This window comes from Parus major, chromosome 23 (assembly GCF_001522545.3).
Source record: "Parus major isolate Abel chromosome 23, Parus_major1.1, whole genome shotgun sequence".
In the NCBI taxonomy this organism is placed as follows: domain Eukaryota; kingdom Metazoa; phylum Chordata; class Aves; order Passeriformes; family Paridae; genus Parus; species Parus major.
The window spans coordinates 465,645-473,900 of record NC_031791.1 but is presented as its reverse complement, the minus strand read 5'-3'; the positions used below and the strand labels follow the sequence as shown (position 1 = coordinate 473,900).

Here is an 8,256-nt window from a genome sequence, read left to right as displayed (position 1 = left end):
CTGGAGAATTCCTGAGGGAGCTGGGAAGGGGCTGGAGAATTCCTGAGGGAGCTGGGAAGGGGCTGGAGAATTCCTGAGGGAGCTGGGAAGGGGCTCAGGCTGGAGCAAAGGAGGCTCAGGGGACATTTCTGGCTCTGCACAAGTCCCTGGCAGGAGGGGACAGCCGGGGGGGTCGGGCTCTGCTGCCAGGAACAGGGACAGGAGGAGAGGGAACGGGCTCAGGCTGCTCCCAAGTCCATCCTGAAAACACACAGGGACAATATCTCAGCACACCTCAGTGCCTCAGTCTTGTCTGCAGCCTTCTGTTCCCTACAACATCCCCAGGCTCTGTCCACAGCCTCCCCTCTCCAAGCAACATCCAGCTTCCTCCTCTTCCTCCCTGCCAGGCAGATTTCTTCTCTTCCTCTTTGAGGAACTCAGTTTGGCTCCTAGGGCCCCTCCAGTGCCAGGCAGGCTGTCACCTCCCGTCTGACAAACACCCCACTGCTCTTGGAGGAGTCTTTTTGTCACATCTCCTACCTCTAGTTATGCCTAACTTCTAATGAAAGGCTATTTCTAACTTCTAATCAGCTGCTTTCTCTTCCAACAGCACAAAACAACCTCAAGGACACACGTGGAAAAATGCTTGTGCATGGAAAGATCCAGATCTCCCATATACAGCCAGAAATAACCCTCACCAAGAGGCCAGTTTAGAGCTAAATAAGTCACTGCAAAACCATTAATACCCTACAACCCCTCTGTATAAACAGGACATCCAGAGGGAAGGAACATCCAAACCCCCCAAAACCACCACTCCTTAACAGACCCGAATTCCCTGGTTTTAACAAAGACTCCTCTGTGCCAGCATTTTCTGCCCTGTGGACCTCTGGTTCCCACCCTGGCTGGGGGAGAGCAGCAATACACAGCAGCTGGCTGTTTCTGGGAGTGTTTTTGGGGTTACTGAGGTGTTGTGGAGCTTCCCAACTCTCTGGACACGTCACTGCCAGCTGTGGTAACTCAGAGGTGACCCCAACACAACACTGTAGTACAGCTCTCAGGAGATCAACACATCTGAACTTTACTTTTTAAAAGATTCAGGTGAGGAAAATCATCCATGCAATCAGATCTTGGGTAACAGGCTTGGATAAAACCCAGTCAAACAGGAATGCAGGAGTCTAAGGTGTCTCTCCTTCCAGGAAAGTGCTTGACTTGGCAACTGGATGCTGTGAAATGCTCAAAGGCCTCCCAGATCTTGTCCCTTTGCTCGGCCAAGAAGGCTCCAAGAGCCTTTTCCTCCTTTCCCTTTGCTATTTTTTGTTGCTCAACAGGTATTCCACAGCTACAAAGCCTCTGGCAACCTTTAAATTACCATGGAACCACAGACAAAGGATTAAGAAGTCCCAATTCTCGTTCCAGATCACATTTTGAGCATCAGCCACAACTGATCACAATCCCAGACTCCCAATCCCCATGGATATGACAGTTACCTCATTCAATATTAATAAATAAAAAAGAAAATAAATAAAATAAATATTAAGTGTTCTTAACACAAAATATTATTGACCCCATCACTTTTCAGGTAGAGCCAGCCTCAAATTTCAAACTGACCCTGGAATAAAACAAAATCTCCCAAGATTTCAGATCTCCTGCAAAACATACATAACAAAAATCAGACAAAAATAATCTGTGCCTCCCAAATTTTTAGACACAAAGGCATCCAAACATGAAGTCCCTCCAAAGAGTCTGTCACCACCAAAGGAATTGGAAATTCCTTGGAAATTTCCACCATGGAAATTGGTAAAGTATGTTCCTCTTTAGGCAAAACCACCATGCAAATTCTGCTCTAACCCATTCTTGCAGCTTCTGACTTTTAACCAACCCAGCACAACCAGCTCCTGGTGGAATGAGGGATTAAGTCCCAGAGTGAGGGACAATTTAGGATAAACCTGCACTGTTGGTACCAGTTCTCTCTGGCCACATGTACGAGACCACCCCATCCCTCCCGATCTCTGCAGGTGTTCCAGGCCAGGCTGCACAGGGCTTGGAACAACCTGGGCTGTGGAAGGTGTTCCTGACACTGCAATAAAAACATCTTTAAGGCCCCCTTCAACCAAACCATTCCACGATTCCGTGACCCTTTGGGGTTATTTCTTGGATGGCACTGGGGCACGTTTCTCTATCACCTTTCAAGGACAACTTTCCCTCATCCCTCACTGCTCCAAACCTTCCTGGAACACCCCAGACCAGGACCTGGCATGCAGTAACTGCTGTCACCCCCTCCAGTGACCAGCTCTTCTCAAAGTGCTCCCTGGAGCTCACAGGGGATCAGCCCACCTGCTGCACTTTGCTGCTGGACTCTCCTGCCACACAGAACACCAGGGGCACAAACACAACTTTCGCAACACTCGGCCTTTAAATCCACAGTCAAAAATTAACAAGGCACAGATTTCCATGGGCTCCAAATCTGGCAGACTCTCTTTACACTGACAGTCATTTCAAAGCCCCTTAAGCTCCTGGGAAAGTGCACTTCCAAAGGGCACTCCAGGGCATGGAGGAACACTCACTCCACGCCTGGAAACAAAACCTCAACACTGATAATACAAATAATTCCATCAATTTAACATCAGTCCTTCCCAGCACAGCTTGGATTTGGGAGATTGCTCCTTTGCTGGATTGTATTTCCCTCTCAGGGAACCACCTGGGCACCTCCCACCCACAGCAGCACAGTGACAGTGACAGGCTCTGCACAGGGGGTCAGAGCCCCAGCCCTGGCACCAACAGCCTTTGGAAAAGCTCCATCCACCCCAAGGAACTCCACAAAGCAGCAGGACTCCTGAAATCAGCAGTTTTAAACAAGCAATCCCATTCCTAACTGCCTGGATGTGCCCAAGTTTCTCAGGCTCCGAACTCAAGGTCATTGGGAAAAAGCAACACGCTGCACACCACGAGCCTCTGGACACAGCACTCATCCCAAGGGAAGATTCCTTCAGCCCTTCCCTTCAGCATCTATAAATTATTTCACCCATCCAAATACCACCCAGAACCCACCTCGAGAGGCTTCTTCATCCTCACAACTTAATTCCCTGCCCTCTTTACCTTGACTTTCCAAGAGGTCACAGATCAAATTAAAATATTTAAGTGTCGATAGGAATACTTTTTTTTTTTTTTTTTTAGGAAACCTGAAAAACCAAGAGGGAATGACCTGGTTAGCAGCAAACACCATGTTAAAAGAAGGTTTTGCTCCAGCTGAAGGAGCTGTCAGGAGCAGCAGTGGCTCCCCAGGAGCAGGGAGCCAGGAGGAGAGGTGAGATCCAAGCCCTGACAGAGCCAGCACGAGGGGTCTGTCAGGGAAACTCTGACACACTCAGGCCACAGGCTGCTTCCCACTGCAGTCCTGCCTCTCCCTTGATCCCCAGCTGACATATCCACGGGAAAAAGGGAAGATGCCAGCCGACCCCTCAGCCCAGCACAAGCAACATCCCAGTGCCAGGTCCCGCATGGCCCAGCAGCTCCAGGAAGGAGTTTAACTGGCAAAGGAGGAGAGGCTGATCCCCTCTCCAAGGAAAGGGGGTGCAGGACACTCAGGGCAAGGAAAGTTTCTGTGGAGGCTTTAGCAAGGGGACAGTGAGCAGAGGAGGGAGCAGGGCAGGGTCACACCCAGGAAAGGGGAGAGGAATGTGAGGACAGGGCAGTGCCAGGGGTGGGAAGGGAAGCCAAAAAAGCAGGAGCTGTACCTGGCAGGGGTGGTACCAGCAGATGATGGGGGGAAGAGGGCCTGGAGAAAATGGGGGTGAGGGGCTGGGGAGAGAGGACGAGTCTTTACAAGGAATCAGACTCCTGGTAAAGAGAAGGGGGTGACACCCTGGGGGAATAAGGGGACACCTGACAGAGCCTGGGGTGTCCCCCTATTCTGATGGAACTGATGGGAATGACAGGGATAGGGAAATGTCAGGAAAGGGAGGTGAGGGGGGATAGCTGGGAGGGAAGGGGGTACACGGGGATGTAGCTGTCAGGGAAAGGGTTTGGGGCCAGCAGGGCAGGCAGCTGACAGGGAATAGGGAACAGGGGCAGAGCTGGGAAGACAGGGAGCACGGCTGACAGGGCAAGGGCTGGGGAGGGGATGGGGGGATGTCACTGACAGGGAACGGGGCACCGGGGCCGGCTGGCAGAGAAGGGGCCCGGCAGATGTAGCTGCGAGCGAAGCGGGTACGGGGCGCAGCTGGCAGGGAAGGGGGCAGCGAGGGGCGGCGGGCAGGGAAGGGACCGGGGATGGGGGGGTGTCTGTCAGGGCGGAGGGGCCGCGGGGCCCGGCCGGCCCGCGGCGGCCCGTTACCTGTCAGGCCTCCCGGGCGCGAGCGCAGCGGGCACCGGAGGTTTCGAGGCTCCATCCATGCGGGGCAGAGCGGGACGCAGCGCAGGGGCCGCGGCGGGGCCCCGGCCGTGCCCCCCGCCCCCGGCCCTGTTTACCCCCGCCAGCTGTCCGGGGCTGCGCTGCGCCCCCCGCCGCCGCGCGCTGCGCATGCGCCACGCCAACTGCGCAACCGCCCCCCCCGCCCGCCGCCGCGCCCCGCCCCGCGCAAAAGGCGTAAATCCCGTTCGTGAATTCCGCCCCTTCCTGCCTGCCGCCGCGCCGGAACTGACGGCTCCCGCAGCCAATGGAAAGGACGGAAACGGACTGAGAGATTCGCCAATCGGCGCTGGGGGGCGGGAGGTGGGGGCGCCAAGGGGCTGCTGGGAGATGTAGTCAAGGAGGGGGAGTGATGGCGGCCGGCTCCCCGTCCCCAAACGTACGGGTTAAAGCCCCCTGAGCTCGGACCGCTCCACAGCGGAGAGGATGGCGAAGGATCTGGAAGGGAAGCCATTAAGGCGTACACTGAGATGGCTCAGTTTGTCCAGCCTAAAGAAGAGGGGGCTGAGGGCAGAGCATATCAGGGTCTGGAGCTTCCCTGTCCCTGGAAGGGTCCCGTCCCACCCCTGCCATGGCAGGGACAGCTCCCCCTGTCCCAGGCTGCTCCCTGGACACTGCCTGCCCCAGCCTGGCCTCGGCCACTGCCAGGGATCCGGGAGCAGCCACAGCTTCTTGGGCACCCTGTGCAGGGGGCTCCCCACCCTCAGAGAGAGCAATTCCTGCCCAAAATATCATCTCAACTTACACTCCACCATCTTAAGGCTGTTCCTCCTTGTCCTGTCACTCCAGGCCCTTTTAAACAATCCCTTTCCCTCTTCCTTGGCTCCTCCAGGAAAGCTGCAATGAGTTCACCCTGAAGCTTCTCCACAGCCAGTGCTGTCAGCCCGGGGGAGAGGAGCTGGACGCTCCCATCCTCCGCTGGCTCCCCAGGACCGTCTGTGGCTCCCTGGCCTCTCCACAGCCAGCCAAACTGCACAAAAACTCACAGAAGCGGAGCGTGGGACAGCCTGCTCGTCCAGCAGCACCCAGCCCGGGTTTGTGTGGGAAATAAAAAGCCAGAAGGAGTCAGGGAAGAGCCAGGGGGTGGCAGTGTTTGCAAAATCCTTCCCTGCTCCGTGTCCTCCCCGCGGCCTCCTGCCCTGGGGACACTGAGCACAAGCAGGGCTGGCGTCCCCTCCAGTCCCAATTATCTTAATGAACCCTCTCAGAAAGAGGATGTGCGTAAAATAAATCAAAACTTTCCAATTCACCTCCCTATAATTTATTTCCACAATTAAATATTCCCGAAGTCTGTTCATGAAGTGTAATGAATACTTTAAATTTTATTTTGGAACTTAATTCCCTGGCTCCCAGATAATCCCAGCTGCATGGCAGAAGAAAATTGCTACTTGATTATTCCAAAAGAAGGAGGAAAAGCCCCTTAAATCAGAGACATCAGGTGGAAGCCTGAGGACTCTTCCTTGCACCTCCAGCCTCATAAATGACAGCTGCAATGATTTGCCTCCACCTTGCAACTCATTAACCTATTCAGCTGTTGTCAAAGTTCTTTAGAGAAGGTAATTGTTAACTGTTGCCTCCGCACCAGTCCAGACTCTATAATTAAACAAATAATAATCGGGATCCATCCTCACAAAAGGGTTTTATCTTCTTTTCTCAGATGCCATCTCCATGGGGATCCAAAGCTCCACACAGAAAATGAGGCAGGCTTCAGATGCCCTTGACATGGAAGTTTTTCTCGCTAATGGAGAGAAAATTGGGCCACAGGAGCTTGATTTTTTTCTCTAGCTGGTGACAGGAATGACAGGGCTGGAGCCAAGGAGGACTTGTTGGTTCTGTCAGACCTGGAGTTTCCTGATGCAGTCTCAAAGCTGGGGAATGCGAAGAAGGCGTTCCAGCAGCAATGCAGCTCCTGCAGGATAACCACACCTTGGAGAGTATCCTCGTGGAACAGGGCTGTGGCCTTTCACAACCTTTCAGGAAAGGTACAGGGAGCAAGGAATAAATCTGCCTGAGAGCTTGCCCTTTTTACAATGTAGAAGGAAAAAAAAAATGAGTCATACAAAAGGCATTTTTAACACTTTCAATAAAAACCTGTCTCCTCTTCTATCCTCAGGCTATACTACACAGAAAAAAAAAAAAGAAAATTCAGTGTAAAAACCCCAAAACATGCATATAAAGTTCAGTTTCACACCCTGTGCCATAGTTGGGACATCCCAAGGTGCAAATGCAATTTCACAGACACAGATCGTACTCTGGAAGTGGTTTGTCCTGCAGACACCTGGAGCTGGACTAGGATTTGTTTGCAGGTTAAAATGGTCAGGCCAGAGCAATTTCCTCTTGGCCAAGAATCTGCACCAACCAAAATCCTTTGCAGAGCTCAAGAGGCTGACAGGCCCTGGTCCAACCAGGACAAGGAAAGGAAGCACGACCAAAGCCAGCAGGCCTTCCCTGGATGCTGCAAACACCCACCAGCCCTGCCCCAGCACAGCTCTGCCTGATCCCGGCACAAGGAGGGAGAAAAGCCTGACCCAGTTGCTTCACAGGAACATCGTACCTCTTCTAGCTCCTAGGAGCTGTTTCTGAAAGCAAAGCAGCCCCTGTGTTTTAGTCTCAGGGAGTCTCCCACTGCCAGAGCACAGTCCTGCCTCAACCCAAACATCACCACCTGCATCGCACCGGCTCAGGCTTCTCACCCAGATATGACTAAGCCCTTTCAGAATGAGAAACGCTCAGGATTTCTTGCTTAATTGCTAAAACAGATTAATTTGCCTATCCAGCACATAGCCAAGAGGAATTGACACACCTAGCGGGTTCCTGCTGAGGCTGATGATCTGCTTTAATTGATGGGTCACGTTTGGGGGTGATTTTCCACTGCGTAGCTGCCACAGGGCTGCTGGGCTCCCCTCCTGCCCTCCGTGTTCCCTGCAGCCTTCTGACCACCAGCGCTTTGAGAGGCTTAAATCAGGAATGTGAGTGATGCAAACCAGCAAAAGTCACCTCCAAAGCTGCCACATGTCATGGAAAGGGCCCATGCCTTTTCCACATGCAGTCCTCTCAAGAATTAGGGGCTGCAATCTTTACCAAAAGGTCCCTTGGCTCCTAAAGTTCAGGCAGTAAACCAGGTCAAAACTCGTTTGGATTGTTCCGGTCACACACATGTGACAGGGTGTTGGAGAGGAACCAAGAAATCAGGGTGGCTGAGCCCTCAGTGCCAAGCAACCCCCCCACGCTACTCCAGTGGTTTTATTGGAGCCTTATCAGATTTCCTGGTGACTCAGAGAAAGCGGTCACCGGGGAGAAGGGCACGGCCACAGCAGCAAGCAGCGATGGGGCTACAGCTCCAGCACGGTCCCGAACAGCAGCCACCCTCCGTCCGTCCCCACAAGCCCAGAGCTCTCCCACCCCACAGCGAGGGCAGCAGAGCAGGGCTGTGCCTCTGCAAGGAGCAAACACGGAGGAGGCGGTGGCTGCTCAGCTGCTGCCAGGAGCCCAGGGCGCTCTGCCAGTGCCCCGTGTCCTGGCTGGGTCCCCTCAGGGTGGCTGGTGTCCCTGGCGCCCCTCTGCTCCCCTGCAGCAGCAGCCAGCCCCTCACGGAGCCCGCTTTCCTCTTTCCTCCGGCACCCCCTGCCCTCGCTCTGGGGCCCTTTCATTCCCGCACATCTCCCCTCTCCGTGCACTCCTTCCTGCCTTTCCCCCCGTGCCAGCCTCACACGAGCACCCTCTGCCCCGGCACCCCTTCCTTCCCCCGCAGCCCTCACACACACCCTGCAGCCCTTTCCCTTTCCCTTCCCCTCCCGTCCTCTCCCACCTCACCCCCGCTCCCGTTCTCCGGCCCGTCCCCTCCGCATCCCTCGAGCTCCCCTCACGGC

The 8,256-nt window shown here is 54.2% G+C and overlaps 1 protein-coding gene and 1 long non-coding RNA gene across 2 annotated transcripts in view; both read right to left on the bottom strand.

Annotated features, from left to right (window-relative positions):
* The window catches only part of WDTC1 (WD and tetratricopeptide repeats 1), a 25,591-nt gene extending 21,109 nt beyond the window's left edge, over window positions 1-4,482 (bottom strand). The window contains exon 1 of the mRNA XM_015649042.3: window positions 4,313-4,482. The gene's annotated coding sequence lies outside the window, so the exon portion shown is untranslated. The remainder of the gene's footprint in view (window positions 1-4,312) is intronic.
* Window positions 4,483-5,684: 1,202 nt separating this feature from the next.
* LOC117245444 lies at window positions 5,685-8,119 on the bottom strand. Its single transcript, XR_004500142.1, has 2 exons — window positions 7,191-8,119; window positions 5,685-6,408 (listed from the first exon to the last, which is right to left on the bottom strand). It is a non-coding gene; the product is annotated as an uncharacterized LOC117245444 (long non-coding RNA).
* Window positions 8,120-8,256: the final 137 nt, after the last annotated feature.